Source organism: Anabrus simplex, chromosome 1, assembly GCF_040414725.1.
Source record: "Anabrus simplex isolate iqAnaSimp1 chromosome 1, ASM4041472v1, whole genome shotgun sequence".
Lineage (NCBI taxonomy): Eukaryota > Metazoa > Arthropoda > Insecta > Orthoptera > Tettigoniidae > Anabrus > Anabrus simplex.
In genome coordinates, this window is record NC_090265.1 from 1,533,985,370 (window position 1) to 1,534,008,803 (window position 23,434).

Consider the following 23,434-nt stretch of genomic DNA (forward strand, 5'->3'; position numbering starts at 1 on the left):
ACAGCGGACCCCCTATTTATTTAGCCTATAGATATTGTGACAATGAAGGCCGAGTGTGTGGAGGTTTGGTAGGACATACAGTGCTGGCGAGAGGCGACAAAATATCAAAACAGCTATCATAGCGAAATGTACATATTAAAAATTGAAGTTATAAGAAGTTTTGTTCGGTCAATTTCTAAATAGGTTGATCGTTTTCAAAATATCAAGGAGAAACCACTTCAATCCAACCCACTTACAACGAAACCCTTTCCTCCCTTGAATTCGCAATGCCCATTAGCCGAGCATCTAAATACACATTACTGTAGTTAATAATGGCGATGTTCATCATCATCATCCTCTTCATCATCTTCACCATCGTCGTCGTCGTCATCATAGGTTGTACTGCCTTTTGGTAGATTCATGTCATGGCTGTTACTTCCATATCTCGCTGCCTTATGCCCATTTCTTTCCTACAAATCATTCCTTTTCTTTTCTGATGCTGTCCAATAGTTGGTATCACCTCCTTCCCCTTTTACCATCCTTTCCATCGCCACTCGTGCTAAGCAATCATGTCGTTATTTATGTCCTGTCCAATTTCGCTTTATGGTGATAACGTAGCTATCAGCTTGCATTCGGAAGATAGTGGGTTTGAACTCCACCGTCGGCCCTTGAAGTTGGTTTTCCATGGTTTCCCATTTTCACACTAGGCAAAGCCATGGTCACTTCCTTACCACTTCTAGCTCCTTCCTATCCCATCGCCACCATAATATCTATCTGCCTCGGTGCGACGTAATGTAAAAATAAAGAATATAGTAAAAACATGAAACTTATAACATGCGCTATTGGTTCTACAGTTTCGTGACTGATGATTTAAGTGATCGAATAACGTATACACTTAAATAAAATGCCACTCATATCACTTTCATTCCAGTATTCAAACTCGCTGGCTATGCCTTTAGGTGGGATTCTTGGCAAGATCCTTTAAAGGAGGCTAATGGAGTGCTGCTCCGTTCAGCGAGACAGAACCCCATAGCCTAGTACCAGACACAAAGAATGAACGGTTTGACGCTTATGTACGATTTATGGCTATAAGAAGCGAGAAATTGGATTGGATTTACTGATTATAGTGGAACAGATGTAACTAAGATCAGAGGCAAGTTACTATAGTGTTGTTTCATTCAGAAGTCGGAAAAGGAGTGGAGAAATGTATGTAGAACACTAACAGAACATTGCACCATGCACCAAAACACATTAAAGCATATTCCTGAAAAGTTGTCAGATTTAGGATTAATATGCATATAAACTGCTTTGTAGGAATTTGAATTCCGTGTAGGGCCTACATTGCACTTGATAGGCTGGATTATTATAGGACTAACCGTTTGGGCAAAGTATCCATTTCCTGTAATTTGCTTCACATATTGTGAATGTCTTCCTTAAGAGATAATAATAATATTGGTTTTACGTCCACTAGAAGATTTTAGTTTTTGGAGGCGCTGAGGTGCCGAACGTTTGCCCCGCAGGAGTTCTTTTAGGTACCGGCAAATCTACGGATACGACGGCGGCGTATTTGAACACCTTCAAATACTACTGGATCCGGCCAGGTTCGAACCTGCCAACTTCGAGTCAGACGGCCAGCTCTCTACCGCCTGAGCTACTCATTCCAGCCCCTTGAGAGACACAGTAAGTAACCCGTATGTTATCTGGAGTCACTAATTTTTTGCATCAAATCGTTCCGGTGAGATGAAATGTCGGATGGCTTTTAGTGCCGGGATATCCCAGGACGGGTTCGGCTCGCCAGGTGCAGGTCTTTCTATGTGACTCCCGTAGGCGACCTGCACGTCGTGATGAGGATGAAATGATGATGAAGACATCACATACACCCAGCCCCCGTGCCATTGGAATTAACCAATTAGGGTTAAAATCCCCGGCCCGGCCGGGAATCGAACCCGGGACCCTCTGCACCGAAGGCCAGTCGGCTGACCGTTCAGCCAACGAGTCGGACATCGTTCCGGTGTGATAGTTTCACGAATACCCAAACACAATTTCATATTTATTGTATTATTAGCAATATTGACCATTCTTTGTCGGTGGTCAGCTCGAAACATTTCATCGAATATAGTATAATTTTTCTACATTTAAAGTTATTCGAACTATCGTCAATAGTGAGTTCTGAGCGCCTTCGTGTAATTTATCGACGGGACTCTTAACCACGTCTGCCTCTGTGGTGTAGTGGTTAGCGTGATTAGCTGCCAACCCTGGAGGCCCGGGTTCGATTCCCGGCTCAGCCACGAAATTTGAAAAGTGGTACGAGGGCTGGAACGGGGTCCACTCAACCTCGGGAGGTCAACTGAGTAGAGGTGGGTTCGATTCCCACCTCAGCCATCCTGGAAGTGGTTTTCCGTGGTTTCCCACTTCTTCTCCAGGCGAATGCCGGGATGGTACCTAACTTAAGGCCACGGCCGCTTCCTTCCCTCTTCCTTGCCTATCCCTTCCAATCTTCCCATCCCTCCACAAAGGCCCCTGTTCAGCATATCAGGTGAGGCCGCCTGGGCGAGGTACTGGTCATACTCCCCAGTTGTATCCCCCGACCAAGAGTCTGAAGCTCCAGGACACTGCCCTTGAGGCGGTAGAGGTGGGATCCCTCGCTAAGTCCGAGGGAAAAACCGAACCTGGAGGGTAAACAGATGATGATGATGATGATGATAATGACTCTTAACCACTTTAGATAATGAACACATGGACAGGATTCTTTATTATTTGATGTACTTTACAGGGATGTAGGAGGTTCGATTCCCGGCCGGGTCAGGGTTTTTTAATATTACATGATTAATATCCCTGGCCTGGGAACTGGGTGTTTGTGTCGTCCTTAATGTTCCTTTCCTCACATTCAGCACTTTACACTTCCGCTATTTCATGGTGCCAAGGGGGGTGGGGGCAGAAGATCTTCTTAGGTCGACGCCCCGAATAAATAGCATTTTAAAAACGATGGTGTGTTGCTCATTGGCTGTCCACTTCATGTGCTATGGTACTCGGAACGACAACTAATTCTGAGACCTGAAGATTGTGTTCCCAGTTATATCCCCCGACCAAGAGTCTGAAGCCCCAGGACACTGCCCTTGAGGCGGTAGAGGTGGGATCCCTCGCTAAGTCCGAGGGAAAAACCGAACCTGGAGGGTAAACAGATGATGATGATGATGATGATGATGATGATGATGACTCTTAACCACTTTAGATAATGAACACATGGACAGGATTCTTTATTATTTGATGTACTTTACAGGGATGTAGGAGGTTCGATTCCCGGCCGGGTCAGGGTTCGATTCCTGGCAATGTCGGGAATTTTAACCATCATTGGTTAATTTCCCTGGCACGGGGGCTGGGTGTATGTCTTGCCTTCATCATAACCATCACCTCCCTGTTCTGGATTTAGTGAGTTAGAGTTTTCAGGGCGACTCAAAGCTCAACCGAAAACTTTTGAGGAAGATCTGAGAGTTTTAACGAAGTACACTCTTCCTCTGTTAACATTCATTGCCAAATTTATTTTCGAATGGCGGTGGAATCTATCTAACTTTGTAACAATCAGTTCTGCCCAAAAAGAAGCCTTCCATTGGCCACTGAAGCATTGAAGCAAAGGCCCGTGTGACTTACTATACTAAATTGTAGGTTAGATGCATATAAGAGTAGGAATGTCAAAGAAGTCAAACAAACCACCAGATATTTTGTCATCACATGTAAGTTAAATATCTTGGAGGTATAGTAATAAGTGATTTCGGAATTTCCCAAGAAAAACTGTTAGGTAGACAAGAAACTGTAATTTAGAAGAATACCTTTTCCTTATCATTGATATTAATCAGAGATAATGATCACTAGCTATAAACTCAGATGACAGCCCGTAGCTTGGAACTGTTGTAAACATTACAGGCACGTGGAGAATGTTCCCTCACTTTCCTGTTGGGACAAACATGGGGAATTGCTTTTATCATCCATAATACATACTTCTTTATAATACAGGATGATTTGACTTCAGAGATCAAGCAACCCAAATAGAGCTCTGGACTGCAATAACCATATGAGCTTATCCTCTAAACAACTAGCAACAAGTGATATGTAAGCCTAAGGAATGTTTTGGTTAAATATGTTGTGCCCCTTTCCCTTAAGTTAGAAGTATTCGTTACTTCTGTCCGACTCGTTGGCTGAACGGTCAGCGTACTGGCCTTCGGTTCAGAGGGTCCCGGGTTCGATTCCCGGCCGGGTCGGGGATTTTAACCTTAATCGGTTAATTCCAATGGCACGGGGGCTGGGTGTATGTGTTGTCTTCATCATCATTTCATCCTCATCATGACGCGCAGGTCGCCTACGGGAGTCAAATAAAAAGACTTGCACCTGGCGAGCCGAACCCGTCCTGGGATATCCCGGCACTAAAAGCCATACGACATTTCATTTCATTTCATTCGTTACTTCTTGTCTATCACAAGACAGTTTGGCCACGGGAAATAGCAAAAAGTAACAATGTCAAAACAACATCACCCCGTACCTCTCTGAAGCGTCTCTAACTGGCCATATCTTGGACATCACAAGATTGATAGCTTCAGACAGCATAGTCGGTGTGTAATCAGTAGACTAGTAACAGAAGAAAATACTGATTTAAAGCGATTAAATATTACAGTACAAAATGGTACTCACCGAACAAGTGTCCGGCTCCATGGCTAAATGGTTAGCGTGCTGGCCTTTGGTCACATGGGTCACGGGTTCGATTCCTGGCAGGCTCGGGAATTTTAACCATCATTGGTTAATTTTCCTGGCACGGGGCTGGGTGTATGTCTTGCCTTCATCATAATTTCATCCTCATCAGGACGCACAGGTCGCCTACGGGTGTCAAATCAAAAGACCTGCATCTGGCGAGCCGAACCTGTCCTGGGATCTCCCGGCACTAAAAGCCATACGCCATTTCATTTCACCGAACAATTGGCTGCGCGGTTTGGGTCCCGCAGCTATCAGCTTGCATTCGGGAGACAGTGGGTTCGAACACCACTGTCAGCAGCCCTGAAGATGATTTTCCGTTGCTTCCCATTCCTACACCAGGCTGCAAATTAATTAATTTTACGGTCGCTTCTTACCCACTCCTAGCCTTTTCCCCTCCCGTCGTCACCATAAGACCTATCTGTGTCGGTGCGATGTGAAGCTAATTGTAAAAAAACCAAATCGTACTTTTTGCAACGACTAACAAACTTTAAATTAACATAGAACATCAAACTGCATCTTTCAGAATCTGACCATATCACAGGCCATTACAGGTCGCAACTATCCAGTACTCCATCGTGCAGTCCAAATGAAACATTCTGCAGTACATGAAATGGGTCGTCGTTTGATCATCACCACATTCAGAAAGCTTGGTCGATCTAGGGAAGCCCCATTTTGTCATATTGTTTCTTGGTCTACCAACACAAGTACGATGTCTGCTAAACAATTTCCAGTTATTCCAGTGTTCTTGATGACCTGGAGGTAGATATTCAAATGATAACACCCATCATGTTCTTGTCATCCATAATCTTAACCTTACTGGTTGAGGTGAATCATATAGGTTTTCGTTTTTATGAACGGAATGCCTCCTGGACTTCATCCGTTGATGGGTAGGTTGATTCCGTTATCTGAAGCAACTGCTGGTTTTGATTTCTCGTTCCTGCTGCTTACTTCACTTCTAATATCAGCTGGAGCTTTATCGCTCGGTGTTGGTCTCAGGCGCCGTTCACACTAAGGCGATGTAAGATAAGTGATATATAGTAAGGAATATATTGCGACGATATATTGCTAGGAAGATTCATGACACTGGGCGATGAATCGGCGCGATCTGGGCGATAAAAATTTGGCGGGAACACAATTCTCACTACATCAGTTACAAATATGAGTTCAAACGTTCTAGTGGCTTATTGGTTCAGGCGTAGGATGGGAAGAAAACGGAAATACTGGGTACATCCCTACAATCTTACAAACCTGCACCATACCTCGGCTGTTGTTTCTCGAAAGTTGTCTCAACATGAATCAAAATTAATGGATTTTCATCGAATGAATCCTGAAAACTTCCATTTTCTGAAAAGCCTAGTGTTACGAACCCTTGAAAAAAAGATACACCCTTTAGGAAGGCCATTTCTTCAGATAAAAAACTTCTCATTACTACAAGGTAAGTAGATATGAATATAAAAACCAGTATTAATAAAATTTAGCAGTTTTAATTTGATATTTTACAAATTGTACCAATCAGTTCCACTAAATTAATGAAAGGTATTACAGAATTGTCTTCTCTTCTTCCCTTCATGTTCTCAGCTCGAAATATCGTACGATACTAATCGCTGAAGAGACTACAGCAAGCTGCACTTCGAGAGATATGTCACTTACGATATGTTGTGCAATCGCGCAGCCGTGAACCTTTTTTATCGCCCCCTTTAGATTTCAAGTATCTGTCTGTGCGTGTCGAGTATCGTATATCGCTTACGATATATCACTTACCTTAAATCGCCTTAGTGTGAACGCGGCCTCAGACGCAAGTACAGATCGTTTTGGAAAGTGTCTTCTTGTTTGACATGGCTTAATCTGTACCAAACAGAGTAAGCACAGTCCGGCTCCGTGGCTAAATGGCCATTGGTCACAGGAATCCCGGGTTCGATTCCTGGCGGGATCGGGAATTTTAACCGTAATTGGTTAATTTCACTGACACGGGGGCTGGGGGTGTGTGTGTGTCGTCTTCCTCATCATTTCATCCTCATAACGACGCGCAGATTGCCTACGGGCGTCGAATCATAAGACCTGCTTCTGGCGAGCCGAACTTGTCCTCGGACACTCCCGGCACTAAAAGCCATACGCCATTTCATTTCAGTGTAAGCATAAGTTACTCTGGAACAGAGTAGCACAGAGCCAAGACGGTACTTCTCAGCGACATTGGTTAATTTCAGACACTTTGTAAAGGACGCTATTTTTAGCTCATACCTTGCTTCGTATTTGCACCTTGCCTTTTAGAAGTGGAAGCATGGTGCAATGATAAGCCAAAGTACTTAGATGATGGGCAGTAGTCTAACTTATTGCCCTCCCGAATTATTTGCAATGTCCTTGAAGACTACCTGTTCGTGAGGTGGAAGGCAAATACCGGTACTTGAGATTTTGAAGGATTATACTTCAGTTGATTTTCACTGTAATAGTGGATGAGTTCAGTCAGTGCTTCAGAGAAGTTTTCTACTAAACAAACAAAATGGGTTACCTGAGTTGCAATGGCTCGGTTCTCCGCATAAACAGTAAGTATATAGCTGCTGCTACCATCTGATATAGGCTGGTCGTTCATACAAAAAATATTTAAGACTATTGAGGCAAGATCACTTCCTTAGCGTAGACTGTTCTTCTGACGATTACACTGACCTTGAAACTCGACAAAGAAATAAGAAGACTATTAACAGTTTATGCCATCTTATAGTTGTGTTATAGAGTTTATCTGATAGTATACGGTGGTTAATTGCGTCTCCACAGTTATGTCGATGAAAAACACCCGAGTGATTATCCGGTTCTCACATTCAACTTCAATACACTGCGTCATACGTAGAACATTAGATGTGTACTTTTTGTAGTTCGGAAACCAACTTCGGCTGGGATGAGAAGTGGTTCGATGGCCGCAGTAAGTCTGCAAAGGATCATGCAATGGCAATGAAATGGGTCTGTACCTTTTTGGGTCCTTTGTACTTTTCCTGGTTTGAGAATTGCAAATATTGTGTCTTTTCTCCACACTTGTGATATATTAAAGCCGTTTGTACACTTATTGTACAATTCCTGCAGTAATATTATGTACACGATTCATCACAATTTCAACACTTCGATCTCCACCTTTTTATAAAATACAGTACTAGTCAACACTGTATGACAAACCGGAAGGAAAAGAAAACACACACATAGATTGCTGATTAATTTTTCTTCAAGTTGTTCTCCTACCTTTGTAGCACAATATCACACCTAACAATGTCTACATATGAACGTCTCCACGACTTAAAATTGCAGTCAGATATGTTTAGAAATAGGAGGTCACCTGATGTCCAGAGAATACATAATGGGTTAGAAAGATGCTGAAAACATGGAGAGGATGACTGTATGTTGTATTTAGAGACTCCTCATAATCACCGTCTTGGCGGAATATTAAAAACGGTGAAAAAGTTCACCCCACTAATCACAATTTGACCTCGGTTGGTATATACTACAGAACGTATCTTCGTTGGCGGACCGATGGTTAGCGATGACACTGACTTGTACTTTTTAAGCAACACTCTGGTGTCTGAATTAGCAGGACTTACCAAGAACCGGCCAAGTACCCAGCCGAACGACGCTCGGCAGGCGCGTGGTGTGTAACGCTTGCTTTAACACATAAAAGTCTTATTTCATGGAGAACTTTTAGAGTTGAAGGAAAGTGCGCATGGCCCTGTTTGTATAAAACTGAATTTTAAGTACACATGTTTGTCTTTAAATGGTGACAAGACTAACCGCTTAACAATTATATACATTTTCAGCGGACAAAATATGCGCATATTCAGTAAATACCTACATATTGATGGTTAACATCCTTGGCTTGACAATTATTGAATAATTGGAATAGAATTGCATTTAAGACGAATATCAGACGTACAAACATATCAAATTGTAGCTCAATTGGTCCAGTTGTTTAGGTGTGTTTGACGGAGTTCATTTTAAACTATGTCATGATATTATAATTTCGCAAATATATATCAGTATGTAGAAATGTACGCCTTTGCTGGCGAGATGTAGTGTTTACAGTGCACTATGTCTTCTGGTATGGGCTATATCAAATTTGTTATTTTCATTGGCCTGTCTCAGTCTCATCCTTGGCTTGACAATATGAAAGTGACTGAGGCATGAGCGATGCTAATAATGCCATTCCTTATGCAGCCAGTCCCTGTTATGAATGGTGTCAAAATATCGCTCATAGGGTCAATTGGTGCATGCATTTCAGTGGGCTTGGCAGACTGATATGTAATAGCAACTCCTGGCTCGGCGACGAAAGCAACAGGAAACTATCTCACTCCTCATTTTCCTAGTACGCCTCTTCAGGGACTCCTAGGCTATTTATGACAGCTGTTGGCGGAGCTGTTGAGGAACAAACCAGCCTTCGGGCTGAATACCCAACATACATACGTGTTGAAATGAAAGCAGAATATAACCTTCGCTTAGTCCCACACCTTTCATAATAATTCCATCTAATCATCTTCGCGTTGGTCTCCCTCTACTTCTCTTGCCCTCCGACGGTAAAGCCATAATTTTCCTATAGAACCTTCTCTCCTCGATTCGCCCCATATGGCTCCAACCGCTAAAGTCAGTTGATGCGTACTGCTTCATCAATTCACTTTATTCTTTACTTAGCCTTTGCCTCCTCATTTCGAGTACTCTCCTGCCAATGTCCCCACCTGTTTGTTCCAACAGTGATTCTCGGTACTTTCGTGTCTGTTACATCTAACTTAAGTATAACATATCAAGAGTCCTCCCAGTTTTCACTCCTGTAACTGAAAAGTCAGCATGAAAACAAATCGGTGTACAGATAGTTACTTCCGATATTCCGGCAGCCTCTTGTTTGCAATAAGGCTAAGATATACAAAAATCGTGAAACTTTCTTTGCAAGATATTTTTGAAATATTCCTTTTTTCGATTATCGACTCAACACATACACATTTGTCTGATTCTCTTCGGCTTGCCACTTAATTTCCGCTCTATTTTCAACTATGCAGCCACGTACAACTAACAGTGTGACTGTCGCAAAAACTTGGTACATGAGTACTATACGCGAACCTTTTCTTGAGCCCTGAGCTCCCAAGTGCTGAATCGGTAGACCTCGGTTATCTTCGACAACCATATTGGCAACCTTGGAAACACAAACTATGAATCGCTTATTCATCGCTGTGCGACATCTGGCGTAGACTTTACGAACTAGTACTGTTGTTGTTTACACAGCAAATCCAAACTATATAATTCATGCTAGTAATAAGATTCGCATCGAGAAATGTTGTATAATGTTAAATAAATGTGTGACACAGTTGTTGACGTAAGATAATAAATGTTTAGAAAATTCATATCGATCGATCATATTGTCGATTCAATTCAGATTTCAGTTCCATCCAGTTGGCAGTATAACCGGAACCGTCAATACTCCCTCCTTACTCCTCACCCCGTAAAAATCGGTTTCAAGAAAAGGTTCGCGTATAGTAGTCCTCTTGTTTACAATAATGCATATGCCATCAGTTTTGTTTTTGTAGTAGTTTTTGTTGCTGCTGCTCAGGAATAGAATCAGTTCATGAAGTGATCAATGTTGAACGGAAGATCACGGAGTGACTAATAATTACTTGGTTCATGACCTGGATAGTTTGACAAATAAGTCGGAATTACTTGAAACCTGGTTAAAGGTTATTAATGTTACAGTGCAAAATATTTGGTCTTGGGCTCTTCATACATCATCGGCAATAATCCACAAATACACGAGATTTCTAACATTTTCAAAAAACATGATATAGAAATATCTTTTAAAACAGAAAATAATAATGCATCAGTTCTACACAACACAAACTCAAGTAATAATAATTAATTCTATAGATCAGATATTTAAATGCTTACATGTAGTAGCTGTCCGTCCACCTATATTGTCAAAACAGGTAGAAACTTAGAACATGGAAATTAATGTAAATATAACAGAGTTTCAGCTGTGGGAAAACATATGATGGACTCAAACCATAAATTCACGATTATTGGTCAGGATTTGAAAATATTTAAAGTGCTTAATAAGAGCTCTCTGCTCATCCACCTGGATCAATACTTTAATCCTAATTTCAACCTAAATGATATATCAGAAAAACCAATTTGATCTACCGGACGAGTTGGCCGAGCGCGTAGAGGCGCGCGGCTGTGAGCTTGCATCCGGGAGATCGTGGGTTCGAGCCCCACTGTCGGCAGCTCTGAAGATGGTTTTCCGTGGTTTCCCATTTTCACACCGGGAAAATGCCGGGGCTGTACCGTAATTAAGGCCACGGCCGCTTCCTTCCAAATCCTAGGCCTTTCCTATCCCATCGTCGCCATAAGACCTACCTGTGTCGGTGCGACGTAAAGCAATTAGCAGAAAAAATATCTGATCTATTAATTCCTACTTTCAATAAAAAGAAATTAAGTAATCTAAATCCCCTTTTTATTTTCCTCAAATTCCCTCCAGCAATCACCCACAATTCCACATCCCTCAGCCCCACCTTAGGCTTCACCAAACCTCCCTTCTCCTCCTCCTCCCATCTACAACTCAGCTCTATTCTGTTTCTTTGCTTTTTCTTTCAATTTCTTCAAGGTTCCATATTGAAAACAAATGGACTTCTCAACATATCCCCATCAACATTATTCTGTTCACACTTGTTTCAGCTGAACTGAATTCAGGAAGTTTCTTTAAGTGTGTGACCTCGTCTTTTGGGAGGTGCATTCTTGAAATTGGAAGAAAACGTTGAGGACTTACACTAGAATAAGTGTGATCGTGATGAGTGTTTCTCATTCAACTCCTTACTTGTCTTGGACCGAATATTAACAATACACGCTTATTCCATAAATTTTATCTACTGTATTACAATTCATTTTATGCCTTAACTGAATGATTTTGACTGATGATGGTCTCTAGCAAGACCGAAACTAGTTTCAAATATATGTAACCCTTCATTTAGGTTACAATAAATGAGTACTGAATAGGACAGGTGTTAGCAGACATTCATGATCATTAACTACTTTCGATTGGCGTAAGGATAATGAAGTTCCTGCAATGCCGCGGAAAAGAGTCCATCAGGAAATTAACGGAACATATATTTAATAAAATCATGAAAAATAGCAGGCCAGACAAACCGATTAACCTGTCTGAAGTTATGCAAAATCAAGAATTTCTGCAAAGTTTTTCCTTTTCTTCCACGGAAAACTTCGGCTGCTATTAAGAACTGAGTTCCTCGTTCTTGCTTATAATACTGAATTTTAAATCTCTTCTCCGTGCACAGGTTACAGATGATCTTCAACAAACCGATAGTCTTAAATAATACACAAATTTTCAAACCTCGTTAAAAATTATAAGCACTCATGCTGAACATTGTAACAATTAACAGAAAAAACTGAGTCACGTCGATAGGCCTAAGGTTAGTTATCTCATTAATAAACATGTGTGTTTCATTGTTGGCTCGTTGCATGCCATCACCGTCGTAAATAGCGAGATTTTAACCTACGGAATTGAGGACTACCCACTATCTGCAGAACGGAAGGCCACAGCTACGTGACCCAAACCACATGGCCAGCTCGTTCTATCAATGTTTGTTCACACATACCCATTTGCCTGTTGTCATCTCTTGACTGAGACAGTATTTCCGGCATTAACCTGTTGATGCAGACTACAGCAGGAGAAAAGTTTGTGAAATGCTTTTTAGCGAGTGCTATTCTGTACGGTTGTGAAATTCGGATGTTGAAGGAGATAGAGATGCTTTCAAGATGTCAGTTTGGTCTACTCTACAACTGGGAGAACACAGAGGAGTAGAAAGTGTAGAGGTAGGCCTATTGAGAAAAAGCATGAAACACATAATTCTACAAAATGCAGTTTGAAGAAGGAAAGAAAACTGGACAATGTATGTTCTGGGAGGAAAACGCCTCGTATCAATATTATTTTCTTACAACTGGTTTTTCGGCGCACTGGCACAGATAGGTCTTATGGCGACGATGAGTTAAAAAGGACTAGGAGTGGAAAGGAAGCGGCCGTGGCGTTAATTAAGTTACAGCCCCAGCATTTGCCTGATGCGAAAATGGGAAACCACGGAAAACCATCTACAGAGCTGCCGGCAGTGGAATTTGAACCCACTATCTCCCGAATGCAAGATCACAGCTGCGGTCGTATCAATTGTTCTTCAAGTGACAGTTGAAACAGAGGAATAATAATGGTGGCTGAATTGAAATGTGGAAGACATGAGGCGATTAAAGAGCGGATGTAAGTTGGGAGGCAGAGGTCATGTAATGTAAGGCACCTGCCGTTGGACACGCCATCATATGACGACGGTGATGATGATGAGGATGAGGATGAGGATGATCATGATCATGCTAGTCAAAATTAGTTTTAATTGATATTTTAGTCTCACTTATCACTGTGATGGTATTAAAGATATGATGGTTCTGAGTAGTAAAGACATATAGGACACGGTCATTTCATGGAAATGCTCTGAACAACACTCCTGATAGTGTCAGAGTTTCTGTTGTAGCACTTTATAGCTGTCAAGATGATATTCCCAAACTGCTTCACACCTAAACTTGTTTACTACGCTTAGATTTAGTGCTGCTCTTGGATTTGGAATTTCTTTCACAACTACACATCGAACGATGGAATTCTGGTCCCATGACTCAGGCCAAGGATTTATTGCTGTAATACGGTGGAAATCAAACGAGTATCGCATATTCTTCTGAACACTCTACTGTCATATAGAAAAGGTTTCCAAGGCATTAGGGGTTATAGCAGAACGTACAACAAATATCCATGTAAATACCATGGCAAAACGGTTCTGCGGTCAAAATGATACTTGAAACGCGCTTGCATGAAATTCTTGCCCTACTTATGTATTATGCAATGCACTCACACTCTAAGTCAATACAGTATACCGTGTTAAGCTAATACAATTTGGCATTAACCGAAGGAGAACACTCTGGGTAACATCAAGTGGTTTTATAAAAATCCAGACCTTTGCCGTAATGTGTAACGTCTGAGCTCTGCTTAACATACATACATACATACATACATACATACATACATACATACATACATACATACATACATACATACATACATACATACATACATACGTACATACATACAAACATTGTCATTAAAGGCTGGTATGATATTCAGCGTTCAGTCTGCAAGCCTCTGTGAATTTACTAAACGTTGCCACAGACCTCTATTTGCAACTAGTGCTGTGACCTCATTTAGTTCTATAACTCTCATCTGAGAGAAACTGAGTCTAACCATCCTCGTCTTGGTCTCCCTCTACTTATCTTACCCTCCACAACAGAGTCCATTAGTCTCATAGGTAACCTATCCTCCTCCATTCGCCTCACATGACCCCAACACCGAAGTCGGTTTATGCGTAAAGCTTCATCCAATGAATTCATTCCTAAATTAGCCTTTATCACCTCATTCCGAGTACACTCCTGCCATTGTTCCCACCTGTTTGTACCAGCAATCATTCTCGCTAATTTCATGTCAGTTATTTCTAACTTATGAATAAGATATTCTGACTCCACCCAGCTTTCGCTCCCGTAAAGCAAAGTTGGTCTGAAAACAGACAGATAGTTTCGTCTGGGAGCTGACTTCCTTCTTACAGAAAACTGTTGATCGCCACTGCGAGCTCATTGCATTAGCTTTACTACACCTTGATTCAATCTCACCTACTATATTACCATCCTGGGAGAACACACAACCTAAATACTTTAAATTATCGACCTGTTTAGCTTTGTATCACAATATGACATTAAATTCTGTTGAATTTCTTACCTACTGACATCAATTTAGTCTTCGAGATGCTAATTTTCATACCATACTCATTGCACCTATTTTCAAGTTCCAAGATATTACACTGCAAGCTTTCAGCACAATCTGCCATTAAGACCAAGTCGTCAGCACAGGCTAGACTTCTTACTGCATTTCCACCTAACTGAATCCCTCTCTGCCATTTTATACCTTTCAGCAGATGATCCATGTAAACTACGAACAGCAGAAGTGAAATATTACAGCCTTATCTAACCCCTGTAAGTACCCTGAACCAAGAACTCATTCTACCATCAATTCTCACTGAAGCCCAATTGTCAACATAAATGCCTTTGATTGATTTTAATAATCTACCTTTAATTCCATAGTCCCCCAGTATGGCGAATACCTTTTCCCTCGGTACCCTGTCATATGCTTTCTCTAGATCTACGAAACATAAACACAACTGCCTATTCCTCTCGTAGCATTTTTCAATTACCTGCCGCATACTGAAAATCTGATCCTGACATCCGCTCTGTGGTCTGAAACTACACTGGTTTTCATCCAACTTCCTCTCAACGACTGATCACTTCCTCCCTTCCAAGATGCCAGTGAATACTTTGCCTGGTATACTAAACAATGAGATACCTCGATAGTTGTTGCAATCCTTCCTGTTCCCTTGTTGAAAAGTAAAATTAATCTTTAATATTATTTCAAAATTTGAAACGTTATTTCTTAATATTTCTGTAAGTTTCTCATGCATTCCGCCCTTAACTACGCAGTTAAAAATTAGGGGAATATGTTTTCGAACGTAAGCCGTGCTCCACAAAACAATACCTCACACCCAGGTATATTACTAACTAAACGTTTATTCTCTACCGTTGAAGTATACAAAAGTACATCGATGGATTCGGGATCATTTTCAGAACACAAATGGAAATGTCCAAGTAGGGGCGAAAACAAAGTGATAACAGTTCTCCAGGGTGGATTTTTATCACAGTTGGAGAACTGCAGTATAGTATGTATGTCCTCCACAAGCATTTATCACAGCTTGGCACCTACCGTGGCATGGTCCGTATAACTACGTTGCTACGTTGTTATCAGACTCACAATGGAATATTTTCCAAGAGAAAGTCTACAGTAAGCTATCCACTTTACTTATTCAAAAACAGTCCACTTTAAATAACAAGTTTCAAACTCTCCTTAACAAATCTCCCACAACCAACAAACCATCTAATAACCCGATCAGCCTAGACACTGCCAGTCACCCCATAACCGAATTTCATCCCCCATTCATCAACTTATCTAATGCAACATTCGATGACGAAGAGATCGCTATTTTATCAAAGAGCCCTAAACATAACTGGCCTAATTACAACCCATCAAATGTTGCTAAAAAACTAATAATAGAAACAGAAGCAGCGATAAAAAAGATGCCTTACGACATACAAGATGAACTCAGACACGAAGCTAATAAACAATTAAAGAAAACTTTTATATCACCAACCCTGAATATCACCAAATCACAACTTGAAGATGGAAATAAGATCATTCAACTTAAAAAGAAAATAAAAGACAATCATACCATCGTTACGAAGGCAGATAAAGGAAACACCACTGTAATAATGAACCAAACAGAATACGTATCCAAAACTAAAGATTTTTTCACAGACAGCACTTTTACAATAATTAACAAAGATCCAACACAAGCCATCCAACGGCAGTTAAAACAGACACTTAAAAATACATCCTTTCTCTTAACCGACAGTGAAAAAAGTAAACTAATTCATATGAACCCAGGACTTCCCACTGTCAAAGCACAACCTAAAATACATAAGACTAATGTCCCAATACGCCCTATTGTAAACTATAGACCTAGTCCTTTGTACAAAGCAGCACAATTCACTCAACAATTCCTCAAAAAACACTACACCTTTCAGTCCAAGAAATCTATAAAGAATACACTTCAACTTATTAAACAACTAGATGACTTTACACTTCAACCATATCACTCTTTACACTCGTTTGACGTTACTAATATGTACACTAGTATTAAACCAGAAAAACTCCTTCATATTATCCCTTGAAATCTACACAACCATAGCCAACTTAGTCACCTTGAAATAGCTGACTTTATGTCTATCTTGAAGCTTTTAATCAATAACAACTACTTTACATTCGATAAAATAATATACAAGCAGGACGGCCTAGCCATGGGCTCACCAGCCTCCGGCATTTTAGCAGAAATATATCTAGATTTTTTAGAACATGCAAAAATAGACAATAATGCAACATTTAACAACATACATCTCTGGCCCAGGTACATCGATGATGTATTTATTATTATGGACCAACGCACTATAGACGCAGCTACCACTCTAACACACCTTAACACTATCGACACAGATATTAAATTTACACTAGAATCCGAAGTCAACAATACCATCAATTTTCTAGATCTCACTATCACTAGAGTGATACTGCTACATACTGCTACGACAATACCACAGGACTCTACTCATCCCCCTAATCATAAACGGGCTACCTACAATAGCCTAGTACACCGAGCATTCAATATTCCTATGTCAAAATCAGACCTTAATAAAGAATTAAACACTATACGCAATATCGCATTTCATAATGGCTACAATAAGAATTTCATAGAAAATATAATCAGCAAATTCAGACATCGCCCAAAATCGAACCTAATTAAACAATCTACTAAATCAAAAACTTTTTCAACTTTTACCTATAACCGCAGTATCCATAATATTACAAATATATTTAAGAAGCAGAATATTAACATTTCTTTCAGAACTAATAATAGAAACCTAGACATTCTACACAACTCTAACTCAATCAACCCTTCCAACCCCTTTGAAAAGTCAGGTGTCTATAGATTTCATTGTAACGACTGCCTCAGTACCTACCTCGGACAGACCGGTAGATCGTTCAAAATTAGATATACAGAACACGTAGATGCAATTAAATACAGAAAATTCTCCGCAGTAGGCCAACATATACACGACTATAAACACAAATTTTATGGCATAGACCACGATATAGACATCATTGAAATAATAAATAAAGGTCCTATACTTGATCTCACTGAACAATTTTACATCTCACTTGATCAGTACCATAATTCAAATTTTAATCTCAATGATTTATCCGACAAACCCACGATTTTATTTGATACGTTTATCAAAATATTGAACAATCTTAAAATCCCCAAAAATCGATCTATCTTCAAAACAATCCATAACACGCTTACGTATTACCCCTACCGCCGTCCGCGCCCACCCGATTATAGCCCCGCCTCCACCGCGCTCCCTCTTCCCCTCGCTCAGTAACTCCGCCCCTCCTCGCTTCCTTCTGAGGTCCGTCTCTTCACATTCAGCCTGTTAGTTCCACTCCGATACATCCACTACCAACTTGGCACCTGAGGTGAGTCCTTCATTTCGCTAATATTTCGCGAATTTTTACTCCTTCCGATTTTCATATAACTTTAAATAGTATTTTATTTCTTATAGGTTCCGACTTGGATCAGGATCTTTCCAAATCATTTATGTATTCACAACTTACAACACAAGATCTTCAAGTACCATCTTAGCAAGAACCTCAGTTACTATTTCTCAAAATAATGTAAACCATTCCAGAATACAAATCGACATATTGAACTGTTCAACGGACATTCTAACTATCAACATCAATACATAGTGAAAAAATTAACTCATTTATTTCTGCTTGCATTGAACATTATATAATTCTTCCATTCTTAAGTCCAAGTTGAAGCTCCAATCGAATTTTATCGTACATATTTTATGTGGAACACCATTCGACTAAATGTTTGTTTACCTTTTTAATGTGTCAAACATGGCTACATAACTTCAATGAATTGACTGGTCAAAAAGTTAAAATATTACAGAATTAAGCCTACAATCAAATTTCACTATAGGCCCTAATTATATATTACAAGAACAATATTTCTTTTAACAAATTAACCGTTTAATTAGAAATATTAAGGTGTACACCTCATAGAATAATGACCATTCCCATTTTACTTACCTTTTATTTGTGTATATATATATATACTATTTTAATCATATAATGTATATTTTCAATCCACCATTGTAATCACACCATAAGAATCATGATTTATACTTGTCTTTGTTTAATTATTCTCGGCTGATGATGACAGGGAATCTGTCGAAACCGGTACCGAATGTACAAAAGTTGTGATGTTTTAACTGTAATGTAAAACTTTCACACAATATATAGTATTGAAAAGGTGGAACTTATTGTCCTTTCTTTGATGTAAATCTTGTTTCAATACGGAACCTAAATATGAAATTCTTAACGTTAAATGGTCCGTATAAGTTGGCGGAGGTCACGTTGTGGTATCAGATCCCATTCTTCAATGAGAGCCTGTATGAGATCTTGGAGCGTCTGTGGTGAAACAGGACCCCCACGAACACTTCTGTCAAGTCTATTCCACACATGCTCGATGGGATTAAGGTTCGGACTCACTGCTGGCCATTCCATTTCTTGAATGTCCAGTTCTCGCAAGACAGCTCTGGTGATGCGCGCCAGACTCCTGCAGCCAGACCCACCGCGCAGCACTTCGAACCCACGGGCTCCGGCAGCCCAGCCCGTGCAGTGCCTTTCTCTTTCTGACGCGGCAGCGTAATGGCCCACAGCCCTGGGCTCATACGGCCCACCGCAGTCCACCGCACTGGGCGGGCTTCGTGGAATAACCTTGAGTAGTTCTCCACAATAACATGTGCGCTGTGCACAACGAAATGTTCACGTCACACTACTATTCGGATCATTCACCCTACGAATTCCGTACGCTACTAACATATTGCAAAGTAGGCTAATCACATTTTGAAATTAAACGGTAGATATTTCTCCTGCACTATAATAATAATAATAATAATAATAGTAATAATTGAAAACAAACAGAAACTTTATTATAAACTAATATTCGTTTGCAACTGACATCAAGTTAACTGAAAATGAATCTAAATAACACGAAGCATATTCATAGGACTTCATTCGCGTTTACCTCAAAATAAAATATAAACAGAAATGACGTGCAATTTGCCAACAACAAAAACAATCCTGAACATAGCTTTTACTTAGTGTGAGTTGTTTATTGGTCATTGTTAATGTGGTGGAATGGAATTACTGTGAATGAAAAGAAGAGCATCAGCATTGTCGTGCGTTGGTAATGAAGCCCGCTGAACTGCAATTTATCTCTGAAGCTGAACATGATGCTTGCATACATATTACTTTCCTAAAGATCTGGTGAAATTTTGGATAGTTTTGTCCATTTGTTCTCCAATAGGATGCTATATCTATCTTCTTGCATTCCACAATTTTGCTTTAAATATCTTTCCAGCTCATCTGTTGGAATAGGAGCATCATGAACGTCAGTCCACGAAGAAAATTTCATTACTTTGGCAGGTTGTGGCATAGTCGTGGAGTTTGATGAAATGGCGTATGGCTTTTAGTGCCGGGAGTGTCCGAGGACATGTTTGGCTCGCCAGATGCAGGTCTTTTGATTTGACTCCCGTAGGCGACCTGCGCGTCGTGATGAGGATGAAATGATGATGAAGACGACACATGCACCCAGCCCCCGTGCCAGCGAAATTAACTAATTAAGGTTAAAATTCCCGACCCTCCCGGGAATCGAACCCGCGACCCCTGTGATCAAAGGCCAGCACGCTAACCATTTAGCCACGGAACGGGACACGGAAACGTTAGAATGCTCGTCATTCAAGCACACCTCGTTCATCGTAAGTTTTTTATCTAATCATAAAAAATACAAAATCAGTCCGACTCCTTTAATCTACACTAATATAATAGAGAGAGTGCGCGAATTTTGTTAGTTTGTGTATATCTGGAGGGTTATCTCAGAAACTACTGGACCGATTCTAAAAATCCTGTTACTAATGTAAATATACATTATCCCTGGGGGACATGGGCTGTGTTTTATTTTCAAAACGATTCGAGGTGGGGGTGACAGGGAAGTCATAAAAATAATAGGCTAATATAGGCGAAATATCGAATTTGTCGTGCAAGAACAACACTAAGCTCATTTGAAGCCCCTTGACCCAAAGAACAAATCTCGGTAAGCCCTATGGGCCCGAAAACTATGTTTTACGGCCCTGAAACCGACCGTTATGGAGATATTGGCACCACACTATCCCTGTTCTCGGAATCGGATAAGGAAATGAACTGCCGTAACCATGGCAACGCCAGCTCCAGGGTTCTACAGCAGCGCGATTATGTGTGTACGTTTGGGCATAGCTGACAACCAAAATTTGTATACATAATCCCTGAGCATATCTACAATATATCTCCAAAAATTAACATGTTACAGATGTGAATTGGTATTTATAATCTCTTTTAAAAATAAAGAGACATATCTCTCGTTTTTGTTTTTGGAAAATCCACGTAGGAGGGGGTGGAGGAAGCGCTGATAAAGGGGTTGAATTTTTTTTATGCGGATACTTATATCTCAAAACCTGAAGATGTTACAGATGTGGAAATACGTATTTGTAATCTTCTTTAAAAATTAAGGAAACGTGTTTTTTTTTTTTTACTTGAGAGAAGACGTTCTCTCGTGTACAGTTCTATGTCGCATGGTCATCTCAGCCCCAAAAGGCAATACGACAAACTTTGTTTACAAAGAGTTTCTGGGGTAAATGAAACTCAGTTTTTCAGTGAGGTTTTATACTTCAGGGATTTTCAGATAATGTCTTAGTACAGTACCGAGGAACGATTACTTTTATCAAATTACGAAATCCACGCGAGAAGCCGCGAGTAACTGCTAGTGTGTACATAAAGTTCACCGCAGATCGTACAGCACACAAAATTAACGTCTTTCCCATCACCGTCAAGTATACCAACCAAATACGACTTTTAAGTTTAGGATCCGGTTCAGAAGTCTTGTATTGTGCGGTTTTTAGTTCGTTTGTTGCTTCTTTTTTTAGTTCACGATTTTTGCCACGGTTTCTTTTCTTTTGGAATTACAGTCCACATTCGTTTCCGATAACAGGACAGACAGAGAAGTCAAACTGAAAACCACAGCAAATTTGATCGGCTCCACTCGACCGTATTGCAACGCACTCCGGTGACACGCAGTACACTGTACACATTGAAGCAGTCAGCCCATAGAACTACCACAGCGCTGTCCTTGGCTCACCGCGTACGAATGACATAGCGCTGGCCCAGACCGGCCCGTGCGATGACGTCACGGGCTTCGTTTGTTCGAGCCTTTCAAAGCCCATTACAGTGTACTGCTGAAGCAGCTCATGGGTTGGGCCTCGCTGCAGGACTCTGATGAGCGTTACATGAGCCCTGGCATTGTCATGCATGAATACGAAATCAGGGCCAACACCGTATGCAGCATCCAACACATGCTGTAGCAGTATCTGCTTGATGTAACCCACAGCGGTAAGATTACCACGGACGACGACAAGATCCGTACGGCCATCAATACTGATGCCACTCTACACTATCACAGAACCTTCTCCGAATCGGTCATATTCCTGGACAAAATTTGGCATGTACTGCTCACCACGTCGTCTCCATGTACGTTGACGTCCATCACGCTGTGTCAGGGGAAATATGGACTCGTCTGTGAACAACACTGGTTTCCATTGGCGAAGTTGCCAGTTGACGTGGGTACGGGCAAACAGAAAGTGAGCTGCGCGATGTTGCTGCGTTAAACGGGGCACTCGAACAGGACCTCTGGGTCGTAAGGACACTTCTCCTAACCTGTTCCTTACTGTCTGGTCAGACACCGTGACTCCAGTGACCCTCCTGAAGTCTTGTTGTAGTTCTCTGGCAGTTGCTGAACGACGCTGCAACGCACAGATGGTCAGATATCGGTCATCCTGAGGGGTTGTCATGTGTCCACGACCTTGTCCAACCCTCCATGTGAACTGACCTGTCTCATTATATCGATTCCACATGCGTTGAATTACTGACGGAGAGACATTGAGATCCACAGCAACACGAGGAGAAGTCCATCCTTCCTGGATCAAAGTGACGGTCCTTGCGACTTGGACCTCGTTAAGATGTCTCATGGGATTTGTTAGTTGACTTACACCGTGCTCAAATGACTTCAGTAGACTGTGTACCTCACAACGACACACGGGCGCACCACTATTCACTTTGTTTTGAGGGGTCACCGGACAGGTTAATGTATGGCTACGCGTACAGATGGATTTGACATACTCTGAGTAGCTAAGGTCTCAAGGTATGTTGTACGACCAATGGAACCCCATCTATCAAATTAACGTTCACACACCAGACGTTACAAAACATGTTCCCCTCATTGTTTTGAACTGTGTGTAAACGTTGACCTCATTTCAGTAGGTTACAATCTCGCAATTTATGACGGAGACGGAATGACAAGAGCCAAAGCTGAGTGCTTTTTTGGAGGATTAAGGAGTATCTAATAGAATCTTACACAAACTGGTTTATACTCTGTTCGTCTCTTCGACCGGCTAGCGAACACAAGCGTCGCTTGTACTCGGTCAAACATTTCATAGCGAGCCGACCTTGCCCCTTCCGTATACCGTTGCTTAAAAATCAACCCCGAGTAACCAACAGAATACAGACTACTGCTTTCGTTCAGCATCGAGTAACTAACATGGACAAGCACTTACAGACATGGTGATAATTAGTAGAGCTGTTTCATTACGAGACCAGTTCCCAAGACTACCTGATCATTTTTTCATATTTGAGTGTGTTCTTCCTTCTGGTATTTGAATAATTTAGGCCAAGAATATCTCCCTTTGTTATAACATTAGCCTTATACTGTACTTCCAAGTTATGAAACACAAATGCCTATGCAACAAATATATCGTCCCTTAAGAACCATAATAATAACAA